The following is a 14652-nucleotide window of genomic DNA, read 5'->3' as shown; positions in this document are numbered from 1 at the left end:
GCTTTACCACCATTTCGATCAGCCACTCGACAGGTGAACCAGGGTGTTCCTCAAGGGTCGGCGATTAGCCCGATCCTGTTTAATCTATATCTCCGACCCCTTATAGAACTTATTAAGTCATTCGGCATATCAGTCATCAATTATGCCGATGACACTCAACTGATTTTTTCATTTGAGGGTAGTGAGTCGGTCTCGAAAGACACTTTTCATCACTGTATGTCGGCCACAGCCGAATGGCTGCGAGCTAACTCACTCCAGTTCAATGGGTCAAAAACGGAGGTTCTCCATTGCTCTCCTGATCGCCTTCCTCGTGCGCTACCTGACGACTTCTGGCCACCTTCTATTCCGGGTTCTGTGGAAGGAGCTAAATCGGCTCGTAACTTAGGAGTGGTGTTTGAACCTGACCTACAGCTGGATGTTTCAGTAAATAAGACCGCAGCGACCTGCATGGGCCTGCTTCGTGCCCTGCGCAAAATTTTGCCAATACTCCCCCCAGGTGTCAGAGCAGAGGTAGTGCGTAGTATCATACTCAGTAGGTTAGACTACTGCAACGCACTACTTCTAGGAGCTCCTAAAAAATTGATCCTTAAGTTGCAGAGGATCCAGAACATGGCTGCGAAACTGACCTTGTCACGACCACGCTCTGCTTTTTCTTCTGCAGCTTTAGCTGATCTACATTGGTTGCCAGTACAGCAGAGGATCGCTTTCAAGGCGTCATGTCTTGTATTTAGAGCGTTGCATGGACTCGGACCAATTCCACTTCAGGGTCTGTTTTCATGGTATCAAGCTGTCCGACCTCTGAGATCTTCATCGGCGTTCCTGGTGCGGATTCCAAGGATCACTAGAGCAAGGATAGGTGGCCGTGCTTTTAGCTATACGGCCGCCACACTATGGAACTCCCTACCTCTGGCGCTGAGGGGCAGTCAAGATCTGCTCTCCTTTAAAAGGGATCTTACGACCTATCTGTTCCCAAGAGAAATGTAAAATATTTCTTCCGATGGTTTAATAGGGTCTCAACGCCAGGATACCCTTTGGGTGACAGCTGCGCTTAACAAGAAATAAATACAATACAATACAATACAATAAAGGATTCAGTTGTTGATGGGATTCGCCTGCTTTGGTGTGGAACTCCGCATGGGGGCAACTCGTTGTTGAAGTATTGAACCGGCTGGCCCAGGTTGGGGAGTTAGCACCGCCACAAGGATCAAAGTGGACTGTTGTTTTCAGATTTCTGAAGGCTTGGAGCAGAAAAACAGGTACGAAGCGCAATGGAATTGATTGCTAATCCAGAGGCTCTATCGAGAGTTTGACATTATTGTGCGCTGAGGCAGAATCCATTCAGGGTAATATTTAAGCATGAACTACAAGTCCCAGAAAGCGCTGATAGCATGAAGCCCATTAGAGGGCATAAAATACCGCATGTGAGACCTGTTAGTGTTTTGCATCTGCCCATTGCATGCTGGCCCGTGAGCAAGGAGCACTGAAGCTCCGAAACGCATTGGGCAGGGTTTGGAAATATTTGGAGATGCAATCAGTTGCTGAAATAAAGGATTCCGTTGTTGATGGGATTCGCCTGCTTTTGTGTTCAAATCCTCATTGGGGCAACTCGTTGTTGAAGTATTGAACCGGCTGGCCCAGGTTGGGGAGTTAGCACCGCCACAAGGATCAAAGTGGACTGTTGTTTTCAGATTTCTGAAGGCTTGGAGCAGAAAAGCAGGTACGAAGCGAATGGAATTGATTGCTAATCCGGATGCTCTATCGAGAGATTGACATTATTGTGCGCTGCGGCAGAACCCATTCAGGGTAATATTTAAGCATGAACTACAAGTCCCAGACAGCGCTGATAGCATGAAGCCCATTAGAGGGCATAAAATACCGCATGTGAGACCTGTTAGTGTTTTGCATCTGCCCATTGCATGCCGGCCCGTGAGCAAGGACCACTGAAGCTCCGAAACGCGTTGGGCAAGGTTTGGAAATATTTGAAGATGCAATCAGTTGCTGAAATAAAGGATTCCTTTGTTGATGGGATTCGCCTGCTTTTGTGTGCAACTCTGCATGGGGGCAACTCGTTGTTGAAGTATTGAACCGGCTGGCCCAGGTCAGGGAGTTAGCACCGCCACAAGGATCAAAGTGGACTGTTGTTTTCAGATTTCTGAAGGCTTGGAGCAGAAAAGCAGGTACGAAGCGCAATGGAAATGATTGCTAATCCGGAGGCTCTATCGAGAGTTTGACATTATTGTGCGCTGAGGCAGAATCCATTCAGGGTAATATTTAAGCATGAACTACAAGTCCCAGACAGCGCTGATAGCATGAAGCCCATTAGAGGGCATAAAATACCGCATGTGAGACCTGTTTGTGTTTTGCATCTGCCCATTGCATGCTGGCCCGTGAGCAAGGAGCACTGAAGCTCCGAAACGCGTTGGGCAAGGTTTGGAAATATTTGGAGATGCAATCAGTTGCTGAAATAAAGGATTCCGTTGTTGATGGGATTCGCCTGCTTTTGTGTTCAAATCCTCATTGGGGCAACTCGTTGTTGAAGTATTGAACCGGCTGGCCCAGGTTGGGGAGTTAGCACCGCCACAAGGATCAAAGTGGACTGTTGTTTTCAGATTTCTGAAGGCTTGAAGCAGAAAAGCAGGTACGAAGTGCAATGGAACTGATTGCTAATCCGGAGGCTCTATCGAGAGTTTGACATTATTGTGCGATGAGGCAGAATCCATTCAGGGTAATATTTAAGCATGAACTACAAGTCCCAGAAAGCGCTGATAGCATGAAGCCCATTAAAGGGCATAAAATACCGCATGTGAGACCTGTTAGTGTTTTGCATCTGCCCATTGCATGCTGGCCCGTGAGCAAGGAGCACTGAAGCTCCGAAACGCGTTGGGCAAGGTTTGGAAATATTTGGAGAGGCAATCAGTTGCTGAAATAAAGGATTCAGTTGTTGATGGGATTCGCCTGCTTTTGTGTGCAACTCTGCATGGGGGCAACTCGTTGTTGAAGTATTGAACCGGCTGGCCCAGGTCGGGGAGTTCTCTTGGAGCGTCTCCAAAGTGTGGGAGTAACCAATCTAGCCCTAAGCTGGTTAACGTCCTATCTCAGTGACAGACAGCAAGCTGTGGCTTTACCACCATTTCGATCAGCCACTCGACAGGTGAACCAGGGTGTTCCTCAAGGGTCGGCAATTAGCCCGATCCTGTTTAATCTATATCTCCGACCCCTTATAGAACTTATTAAGTCATTCGGCATATCAGTCATCAATTATGCCGATGACACTCAACTGATTTTTTCATTTGAGGATAGTGAGTCGGTCTCGAAAGACACTTTTCATCACTGTATGTCGGCCACAGCCGAATGGCTGCGAGCTAACTCACTCCAGTTCAATGGGTCAAAAACGGAGGTTCTCCATTGCTCTCCTGATCGCCTTCCTCGTGCGCTACCTGACGACTTCTGGCCACCTTCTATTCCGGGTTCTGTGGAAGGAGCTAAATCGGCTCGTAACTTAGGAGTGGTGTTTGAACCTGACCTACAGCTGGATGTTTCAGTAAATAAGACCGCAGCGACCTGCATGGGCCTGCTTCGTGCCCTGCGCAAAATTTTGCCAATACTCCCCCCAGGTGTCAGAGCAGAGGTAGTGCGTAGTATCATACTCAGTAGGTTAGACTACTGCAACGCACTACTTCTAGGAGCTCCTAAAAAATTGATCCTTAAGTTGCAGAGGATCCAGAACATGGCTGCGAAACTGACCTTGTCACGACCACGCTCTGCTTTTTCTTCTGCAGCTTTAGCTGATCTACATTGGTTTCCAGTACAGCAGAGGATCGCTTTCAAGGCGTCATGTCTTGTATTTAGAGCGTTGCATGGACTCGGACCAATTCCACTTCAGGGTCTGTTTTCATGGTATCAAGCTGTCCGACCTCTGAGATCTTCATCGGCGTTCCTGGTGCGGATTCCAAGGATCACTAGAGCAAGGATAGGTGGCCGTGGTTTTAGCTATACGGCCGCCACACTATGGAACTCCCTACCTCTGGCGCTGAGGGGCAGTCAAGATCTGCTCTCCTTTAAAAGGGATCTTACGACCTATCTGTTCCCAAGAGCAATGTAAAATATTTATTACGATGGTTTAATAGGGTCTCAACGCCAGGATACCCTTTGGGTGACAGCTGCGCTTAACAAGAAATAAATACAATACAATACAATACAATAAAGGATTCAGTTGTTGATGGGATTCGCCTGCTTTTGTGTGGAACTCCGCATGGGGGCAACTCGTTGTTGAAGTATTGAACCGGCTGGCCCAGGTTGGGGAGTTAGCACCGCCACAAGGATCAAAGTGGACTGTTGTTTTCAGATTTCTGAAGGCTTGGAGCAGAAAAACAGGTACGAAGCGCAATGGAATTGATTGCTAATCCAGAGGCTCTATCGAGAGTTTGACATTATTGTGCGCTGAGGCAGAATCCATTCAGGGTAATATTTAAGCATGAACTACAAGTCCCAGAAAGCGCTGATAGCATGAAGCCCATTAGAGGGCATAAAATACCGCATGTGAGACCTGTTAGTGTTTTGCATCTGCCCATTGCATGCTGGCCCGTGAGCAAGGAGCACTGAAGCTCCGAAACGCATTGGGCAGGGTTTGGAAATATTTGGAGATGCAATCAGTTGCTGAAATAAAGGATTCCGTTGTTGATGGGATTCGCCTGCTTTTGTGTTCAAATCCTCATTGGGGCAACTCGTTGTTGAAGTATTGAACCGGCTGGCCCAGGTTGGGGAGTTAGCACCGCCACAAGGATCAAAGTGGACTGTTGTTTTCAGATTTCTGAAGGCTTGGAGCAGAAAAGCAGGTACGAAGCGAATGGAATTGATTGCTAATCCGGAGGCTCTATCGAGAGTTTGACATTATTGTGCGCTGAGGCAGAATCCATTCAGGGTAATATTTAAGCATGAACTACAAGTCCCAGAAAGCGCTGATAGCATGAAGCCCATTAGAGGGCATAAAATATCGCATGTGAGACCTGTTAGTGTTTTGCATCTGCCCATTGCATGCTGGCCCGTGAGCAAGGAGCACTGAAGCTCCGAAACGCGTTGGGCAAGGTTTGGAAATATTTGGAGAGGCAATCAGTTGCTGAAATAAAGGATTCCGTTGTTGATGGGATTCGCCTGCTTTTGTGTGCAACTCCGCATGGGGGTAACTCATTGTTGAAGTATTGAACCGGCTGGCCCAGGTCAGGGAGTTAGCACCGCCACAAGGATCAAAGTGGACTGTTGTTTTCAGATTTCTGAAGGCTTGGAGCAGAAAAGCAGGTACGAAGCGCAATGGAACTGATTGCTAATCCGGAGGCTCTATCGAGAGATTGACATTATTGTGCGCTGCGGCAGAACCCATTCAGGGTAATATTTAAGCATGAACTGCAAGTCCCAGACAGCGCTGATAGCATGAAGCCCATTAGAGGGCAAAAAATACCGCATGTGAGACCTGTTAGTGTTTTGCATCTGCCCATTGCATGCCGGCCCGTGAGCAAGGAGCACTGAAGCTCCGAAACGCGTTGGGCAAGGTTTGGAAATATTTGAAGATGCAATAAGTTGCTGAAATAAAGGATTCCTTTGTTGATGGGATTCGTCTGCTTTTGTGTGCAACTCCGCATGGGGGCAACTCGTTGTTGAAGTATTGAACCGGCTGGCCCAGGTCAGGGAGTTAGCACCGCCACAAGGATCAAAGTGGACTGTTGTTTTCAGATTTCTGAAGGCTTGGAGCAGAAAAGCAGGTACGAAGCGCAATGGAAATGATTGCTAATCCGGAGGCTCTATCGAGAGTTTGACATTATTGTGCGCTGAGGCAGAATCCATACAGGGTAATATTTAAGCATGAACTACAAGTCCCAGACAGCGCTGATAGCATGAAGCCCATTAGAGGGCATAAAATACCGCATGTGAGACCTGTTAGTGTTTTGCATCTGCCCATTGCATGCTGGCCCGTGAGCAAGGAGCACTGAAGCTCCGAAACGCGTTGGGCAAGGTTTGGAAATATTTGGAGATGCAATCAGTTGCTGAAATAAAGGATTCCGTTGTTGATGGGATTCACCTGCTTTTGTGTGTAACTCCGCATGGGGGCAAATCTTTGTTGAAGTATTGAACTGGCTGGCCCAGGTTGAGGAGTTAGCACCGCCACAAGGATCAAAGTGGACTGTTGTTTTCAGATTTCTGAAGGCTTGGAGCAGAAAAGCAGGTACAAAGCGCAATGGAATTGATTGCTAATCCGGAGGCTCTATCGAGAGTTTGACATTATTGTGCGCTGAGGCAGAATCCATTCAGGGTAATATTTAAGCATGAACTACAAGTCCCAGAAAGCGCTGATAGCATGAAGCCCATTAAAGGGCATAAAATACCGCATGTGAGACCTGTTAGTGTTTTGCATCTGCCCATTGCATGCTGGCCCGTGAGCAAGGAGCACTGAAGCTCCGAAACGCGTTGGGCAAGGTTTGGAAATATTTGGAGAGGCAATCAGTTGCTGAAATAAAGGATTCAGTTGTTGATGGGATTCGCCTGCTTTTGTGTGCAACTCTGCATGGGGGCAACTCGTTGTTGAAGTATTGAACCGGCTGGCCCAGGTCGGGGAGTTCTCTTGGAGCGTCTCCAAAGTGTGGGAGTAACCAATCTAGCCCTAAGCTGGTTAACGTCCTATCTCAGTGACAGACAGCAAGCTGTGGCTTTACCACCATTTCGATCAGCCACTCGACAGGTGAACCAGGGTGTTCCTCAAGGGTCGGTGATTAGCCCGATCCTGTTTAATCTATATCTCCGACCCCTTATAGAACTTATTAAGTCATTCGGCATATCAGTCATCAATTATGCCGATGACACTCAACTGATTTTTTCATTTGAGGGTAGTGAGTCGGTCTCGAAAGACACTTTTCATCACTGTATGTCGGCCACAGCCGAATGGCTGCGAGCTAACTCACTCCAGTTCAATGGGTCAAAAACGGAGGTTCTCCATTGCTCTCCTGATCGCCTTCCTCGTGCGCTACCTGACGACTTCTGGCCACCTTCTATTCCGGGTTCTGTGGAAGGAGCTAAATCGGCTCGTAACTTAGGAGTGGTGTTTGAACCTGACCTACAGCTGGATGTTTCAGTAAATAAGACCGCAGCGACCTGCATAGGCCTGCTTCGTGCCCTGCGCAAAATTTTGCCAATACTCCCCCCAGGTGTCAGAGCAGAGGTAGTGCGTAGTATCATACTCAGTAGGTTAGACTACTTCAACGCACTACTTCTAGGAGCTCCTAAAAAATTGATCCTTAAGTTGCAGAGGATCCAGAACATGGCTGCGAAACTGACCTTGTCACGACCACGCTCTGCTTCTTCTTCTGCAGCTTTAGCTGATCTACATTGGTTGCCGGTACAGCAGAGGATCGCTTTCAAGGCGTCATGTCTTGTATTTAGAGCGTTGCATGGACTCGGACCAATTCCACTTCAAGGTCTGTTTTCATGATATCAAGCTGTCCGACCTCTGAGATCTTCATCGGCGTTCCTGGTGCGGATTCCAAGGATCACTAGAGCAGGGATAGGTGGCCGTGCTTTTAGCTATAAGGCCGCCACACTATGGAACTCCCTACCTCTGGCGCTGAGGGGCAGTCAAGATCTGCTCTCCTTTAAAAGGGATCTTAAGACCTATCTGTTCCCAAGAGCAATGTAAAATATTTCTTCTGATGGTTTAATAGGGTCTCAGCGCAAGGATACCCTCTGGGTGACAGCTGCGCTTAACAAGAAATAAATACAATACAATACAATACAATAAAGGATTCAGTTGTTGATGGGATTCGCCTGCTTTTGTGTGCAACTCCGCATGGGGCCAACTCATTGTTGAAGTATTGAACCGGCTGGCCCAGGTCAGGGAGTTAGCACCGCCACAAGGATCAAAGTGGACTGTTGTTTTCAGATTTCTGAAGGCTTGGAGCAGAAAAGCAGGTACGAAGCGCAATGGATCTGATTGCTAATCCGGAGGCTCTATCGAGAGTTTGACATTATTGTGCGCTGAGGCAGAATCCATTCAGGGTAATATTTAAGCATGAACTACAAGTCCCAGAAAGCGCTGATAGCATGAAGCCCATTAGAGGGCATAAAATACCGCATGTGAGACCTGTTAGTGTTTTGCATCTGCCCATTGCATGCTGGCCCATGAGCAAGGAGCACTGAAGCTCCGAAACGCGTTGGGCAAGGTTTGGAAATATTTGGAGATGCAATCAGTTGCTGAAATAGAGGATTCAGTTGTTGATGGGATTCGCCTGCTTTTGTGTGCAACTCCGCATGGGGGCAACTCGTTGTGGAAGTATTGAACCGGCTGGCCCAGGTCGGCGAGTTAACACCGCCACAAGGATCAAAGTGGACTGTTGTTTTCAGATTTCTGAAGGCTTGGAGCAGAAAAGCAGGTACGAAGTGCAATGGAACTGATTGCTAATCCGGAGGCTCTATCGAGAGTTTGACATTATTGTGCGCTGAGGTAGAATCCATTCAGGGTAATATTTAAGCATGAACTACAAGTCCCAGAAAGAGCTGATAGCATGAAGCCCATTAGAGGGCATAAAATACCGCATGTGACACCTGTTAGTGATTTGCATCTGCCCATTTCATGCTGGCCCGTGAGCACGGAGCACTGAAGCTCCGAAATGCGTTGGGCAAGGTTTGGAAATATTTGGAGATGCAATCAGTTGCTGAAATAAAGGATTCCATTGTTGATGGGATTCACCTGCTTTTGTGTGTAACTCCACATGGGGGCAACTCGTTATTGAAGTATTGAACTGGCTGGCTGTGGCGGTGGGTCAGGGACAGGCGGGACACGTATGCGTTGTAAACGAGGTTTTATTGGAATATAACGTTTTCGTAAGCGACTTGTCAGTCTCTCTCGGGGCCACACTGAAGGATCCGTGGTTGCTCCTCGTAGGTGTACTTCCAGGGCGTCAGGTATCTGGTTCTCTCCGCCTTCGTTCGTGTCGTAGGGAGGGTCCCGGGGTTCTTCTCTGATTACTCCGTCCCGGGAAGGAAGAGACAAGAGGACAAGTATCAGATTCCCGGACCGTAATGCCTTACAATCTATGACCGGGACCGGGGAGTGGGGACACACCCTAGTGAGTGCTCAAACGAACTGTACTATGGGAGGTGTAGTGCAAGAGGACAGGGTAATAGGGGTGGACTCAGATACTGGGCACAGATTACTTCGGTGTGTTTTCCCCTCTTCCCCACCACCCCGCTACGCGGCTCCGTACCTGTCCTAGCCACGCTCCTCCCCTGGGAACGTGGCTGGGCGATCCGCGGTGTCCCGGGCCTCCTGGCCGATTCTCCCTCTCCTCTCGGCGTGGTCTCTCGGCCGCCTCACTCTCCTCCGTCGTCTCCCGCTCTCCTCCGATGTTTGCTTCTCTCTTCCTCCACTCTGCTCCCGCACTCCAACCACCTCTGCTCCGCTCGTCTACTTCACTCCTCCAGGAAACGCCGTCCATCCTTTCCGTCGCTCTTCCGCCTTTTGACGTCCCGTCATCCCACGGGGGCGTGTCTCTCGCTCCGTACGCGCTGTCCTTAAAGGGCTCCGCTCCGTCCCAGCTCCCTCTCTCGCTTTCAGTGTCCGATCGCCACTCGTTTTGCTGTGAGGGAAGAAAAGGGGGTGAGACGGGCATGTGTGTCCACCATTCGGTGCGTCCCTTAGGGTCCGTCTGTCCCGCACCGTCACACTGGCCCAGGTCGGGGAGTTAGCACCGCCACAAGGATCTAACACCCTTATGCATCAAGCCAAAATCCAGTCGGTAAAATACCGAATCGTTAATAGCTCCCGGTATTGAGGTAAAAATACCCAATCCAAATGCATCAACCCAAAACCTGAGCAAATAACGAATCGCAAAATAAATAACCGCGAAATACCGAATCGCTAATACCTAAAATGCTAATTTACCGAATCGCTATATACCGAATTAGCAATTACCGAAATCACTATTAGCTCCCGGAAACTGCCAATAGCAAATAACGAATCGCACCCCAATGCAACAAAACTCGCTAATAACGAAAATCCCAATAATCGCTATTTTGCAAGAGCTAAATAAGGGGAATCCAAACCTGGAGGTAAAGTGGAAAAAAGAAAAAAAAAGTAAATGGAAAAAAAATAAATACATGTGCAAATGCTTGAGGCAATCACCAAACCTTTAAATGTGGCCCAGGAGACCCTGTTGGCTCCCACAAAATGGCTGCCCTCTACGTGCTTGCAAGGAGGATGCGGATCAATGCAGCAGGACAGCGCAGGAGAAGGGTCCAGGAGCGAGTATACAGACTGCGCATCACCTTGCTCGAGCAGAATGAGGACGAGGTGTACCAGAAGTACTGCCTCAATCGTGCCATGATCATGCGCCTGATTGCAGACCTGGGACCATTACTGCAGCACCAGACACACAGGACAAATGCTATCCCTGCGCACGTTCAGGTCCTATGCAGCCTGCACCTACTGGCCTCAGGGAGTTTCCAGGGGGTAATTGCGGTGGCCGGAGGTGTGTCACAAAGCGCACTGTCACGCTTCTTCAGGAGATTCCTAGATGCCATGCTGACAATGCTACACACACACATCCGCTTCCCCACAACCCCACAGCAGTTGGACCGCACCAAACAGGCAATCTACCAGGTGGCACAATTCCCACATGTGATTGGATGCATCGACTGCACGCGTATCCCCATATGTCCTCCCGCAGCAAATGAGTACATATTCCGGAACCGCAAGTCATACCACTCGATCAACGTGCAGGTTGTGTGCGATGCCAATAACGTCATAACGGACCTAGTGGCACAATGCCCAGGGAGCACACACGACTCCTGCATCCTCCGCCACAGTGGAATGCACAGGCGACTAATCAACGGAGAATTTGGAGAGGGACTCCTGCTAGGTACGTAGAACTACGCTTCCCCACCCCAACACCACACATGTATGTACATCACCAATGCTAAGTTTATGCTCCTATCTTCTGGGTGACAGTGCCTACGCCCTGCGTGAATACATACTCACCCCATACTTAAATCCTGCAACCCCGCAGGAACATCGCTACAACGATGCACACATCAGCACCAGGAATGTGATAGAGCGGACTTTTGGGATTCCCAAGAGCCGCTTCCAAATCCTCCACAATACTGGCGGCGCCATGCTATACCAACCTGAAACATGCTGCCGGATAATTGCTGTATGTGCAATGCTGCACAACATTGCCACCAGAAGGGGGATACCCATAGAGGTGTACAGGGATGACGACCACCGGGATGACCAACCACCCGCCCAACAACGACAGGCACACATCCCAAACACAGCAGAGGGCCATAGGAGGCAGACATACATAATGCAAAATCATTTTTGTAACATGGGAAAATGAGACATGACAAGTTAGTATGTGGTGCAACTGTTTAATGCACAGTAGCACTGAGAATTGTGCAACAAAACTAGCATTGTAAATCATGCTCTGATTGCATTCATGTAAATAAAAGGTGCCTTAAAGTCAGGCCTGTGCATACACAATAATTGGATGGCCATGGTTGCCCCACCATGGTCCGGCATGTCTGTGTATCTGTCTAGTGGCGCTTGCCACATACCCCAAGCCTCCGCTCAGGTGTATCCAATGCCTCACCACGGCCTGTCCCCGCGGAGGCACGCGAACTGCGGCACCTGGTGCTGGCCTCTGCCAGTGACACGCTGCTGACACTGGAGGCAGCCTCACTTGTGTCATCCCCTCCCAATGCAGCAGCACTGCATGTGCTGCTCTGGAGGTGTTCCACAGCAGTGGTGATGTGTCCCAGTGACTTAGCGACATCCCCGCAGAAGTGCCCAAGGTCCACCTGCAGGGAGACTGTGCGGCGTGCCAACACAGCGGTGCTGTTGCTGTGCCGTTGTATGGCCTTGGTAGCCGCGGCGGAACGCAACATTAGCTGCCGGTTACTCCTCCTCTGGGACTCATGGCCCTCCCTCATGGCACGGGTGAGCTCATGCACCTCCTCCCTGAGCTGAGCATTGCCCTCAGCAACCGCAGTGGTCTGGTCCCTGACCGCCGTGCCCATGTCCCTGACCGCCGTGGCCATGTCGGTGACTGCTGCAGTCATGGCGCGCATCTCCCTCGCAAGGCGCACGATATTGCAGCTAATGCTAGCCACATGTCGTCCCTGCATGCGCTGTGTACGCAGCATCCTCTCCTCGATTGCAGAGGTTGTTGGGACATCCTGTTCTGCTGAGGAGACGGAACTGCGACGAGCCCTGTGACGCCGTGCGTGTCTTGAGCCTCCAGGTGGTGCAGCAGGTGGTGTGGATGTGCGCTGCCTGGGTGCCAATTGCGGAGGGGGTGTTACCATCTCCTGCAAGGGCGCAACTTGGTGCCTGTGCCTCTGCGGTGTTGTGGCTGTACTAGCTGTAGCCTGTTTTGCTGGTGCCGTTGCTTGTGGCGCTGTTGCTGGTGCCTTGGCTAGTGGCGCTGGTGCTGGTGCCTTAGCTTGTGGCACTGGTGCTGGTGCCGTTGATTGTGGCGCTGGTGGAGGTGGTGCTGGTGGGGTGGCAGGTGTTGGCGATGCGTGCGCATCCTGCGCTGTCTCCTGGTCTGACTCCACGGGTGTCTCCGAAATGATCAGCTGGTCGCTGTCGTCAGAGTCCCCAGGTGATGCATCTGTGTGTGAAACAGTGCATGGTTAGTGGGATGATTACACCTACATAGTGTTGTACCCATTAATGTCCCTCTGTGGTCCAACAAATGAACAGTCTCCATCCATGTACAACTGATGTGGTGTATGCTCATTGGATTTACGCCTGTACATGCACACTGGGCTGACTAGACTACAACTCCCAAGATGCACTAGTGTCATGTGTGGAGCTGTCTGTGCCAGAGCTGCAGACACAGTGAGATTGGGCTGGGGGCATGGGTATGGATTTACGCTATGCTGGGTGTGGCACAGGCATGCATCTTACCTTGGGCACTTGTGGCTGCGCCGGACGTGTCCATCTGGGTCACCCCCACGACGGCTTCCCGCTCTATCGTCCCTTCCACAAGGTCCTCCAGGGCTGTGTTGGATGGTGCTGTAGATGTGCCGCCTCCAGTCCTGCTAGCCTCCCGGAGCCTCTCCGCAATCCTCTCTTTGGCGCGCTTCCGCAGGTCATACCACCGTTTTTTAAGGTCGGCGATGCTGCGGGTAGTGACGCCAACCGCATTCACCCTCTCACGGATGCGCAGCCAGATGCGCCGCTTCTCTGTCTCAGGCACCTTGAGTGACAGCTTGCCAAAGAGGCGGTCGTGTTTGCTGTAGACTCCCTCGATGAGGTACTCCAGCTCCCTGTCCGAAAACTTCTTCTTGCGCTTGCGTGCAGATTCTGCGCTGGATGGCACTTCCTGCACCATGATGGTTGTCTGATGTGATTTGCAGAATCGGTGTGGCCTCACTCTGCACAGGCAGTCTTTCTTCCCAGCTCCTGTCTGCTCCTCTGTCGAGGCTATGTGGGTGGGGCAGCAGTATTTCCTGGTTGGTGATGTCATCTGCACGTTCCCGGCGCGACGCGGCAATTTGCGATTTCGCTATTACCGATTCGGTAATAGCTAACTCGGTATTACCGAACTCGCTATTAGCTAATTCGGTATTACCGAACTCGCTATTTGCTAGTGAGGCCGTTTGCGTGCCCCGCTATTAAGGAATCGGTAAATTTAGCGATTTTTAAGGAATCGCTAAATTTTACCGAATCTGTTGATGCATGCCAATTACCGATTCCTTAATGGCGATTCCTTATTTTTCGCTATTAAGGAATCGGTATTCGTTTGGTTGATGCATATGCCCCAAAGTGGACTGTTGTTTTCAGATTTCTGAAGGCTTGGGGCAGAAAAGCAGGTACGAAGGGCAATGAAACTGATTGCTAATCCGGAGGCTCTATTGAGAGTTTGACATTATTGTGTGCTGAGGCAGAATCCATTCAGGGTAATATTTAAGGATGATCTACAAGTCCCAGAAAGCGCTGATAGCATGAAGCCCATTAGAGGGCATAAAATACCGCATGTGAGACCTGTTAGTGTTTTGCATCTGCCCATTGCATGCTGGCCCGTGAGCAAGGAGCACTGAAGCTCCGAAACGCGTTGGGCAAGGTTTGGAAATATTTGGAGATGCAATCAGTTGCTGAAATAAAGGATTCCGTTGTTGATGGGATTCACCTGCTTTTGTGTGCAACTCCGCATGGGGGCAACTCGTTGTTGAAATATATTTATATATATAGATACATTTTTTTAAATTGTGAATAATTTTTAGTTAGGAAAACTATATTAATTCTATTAAAAAAAACAAATATTATACAGAAGTCTCGCACACTTCGCGCAACCTACACGATGGCTGCACGCATTCCAGTAGCCATTTTGAAAAGTCGTGCTGGGTCGCGACTTCGGTGTAATTTGTAAAGTATGAAATATCTTCAAATTAATTATAAATAAAAGTTTTCCTTTAAGTGTTTGTCTAAATTTATTATTTTTAAAGTATTATTTGCAATATAATTTTGACTAAAAATAATTTGATTATTATTGGATTCGGAGGTTAGGAGGGATGGCCATTTTGTTCGATCTGTTTTGCAAGTTTTTTTGGTCTAGTCAGGTGGACACCCTCCTCCGGGTGAGGTACGGCTTGAGGATTCTATTC

This window comes from Triturus cristatus, chromosome 5_2 (assembly GCF_964204655.1).
Source record: "Triturus cristatus chromosome 5_2, aTriCri1.1, whole genome shotgun sequence".
NCBI lineage: Eukaryota > Metazoa > Chordata > Amphibia > Caudata > Salamandridae > Triturus > Triturus cristatus.
The sequence above is the reverse complement of the archived record's forward strand: the minus strand, read 5'-3'. Positions refer to the sequence as shown.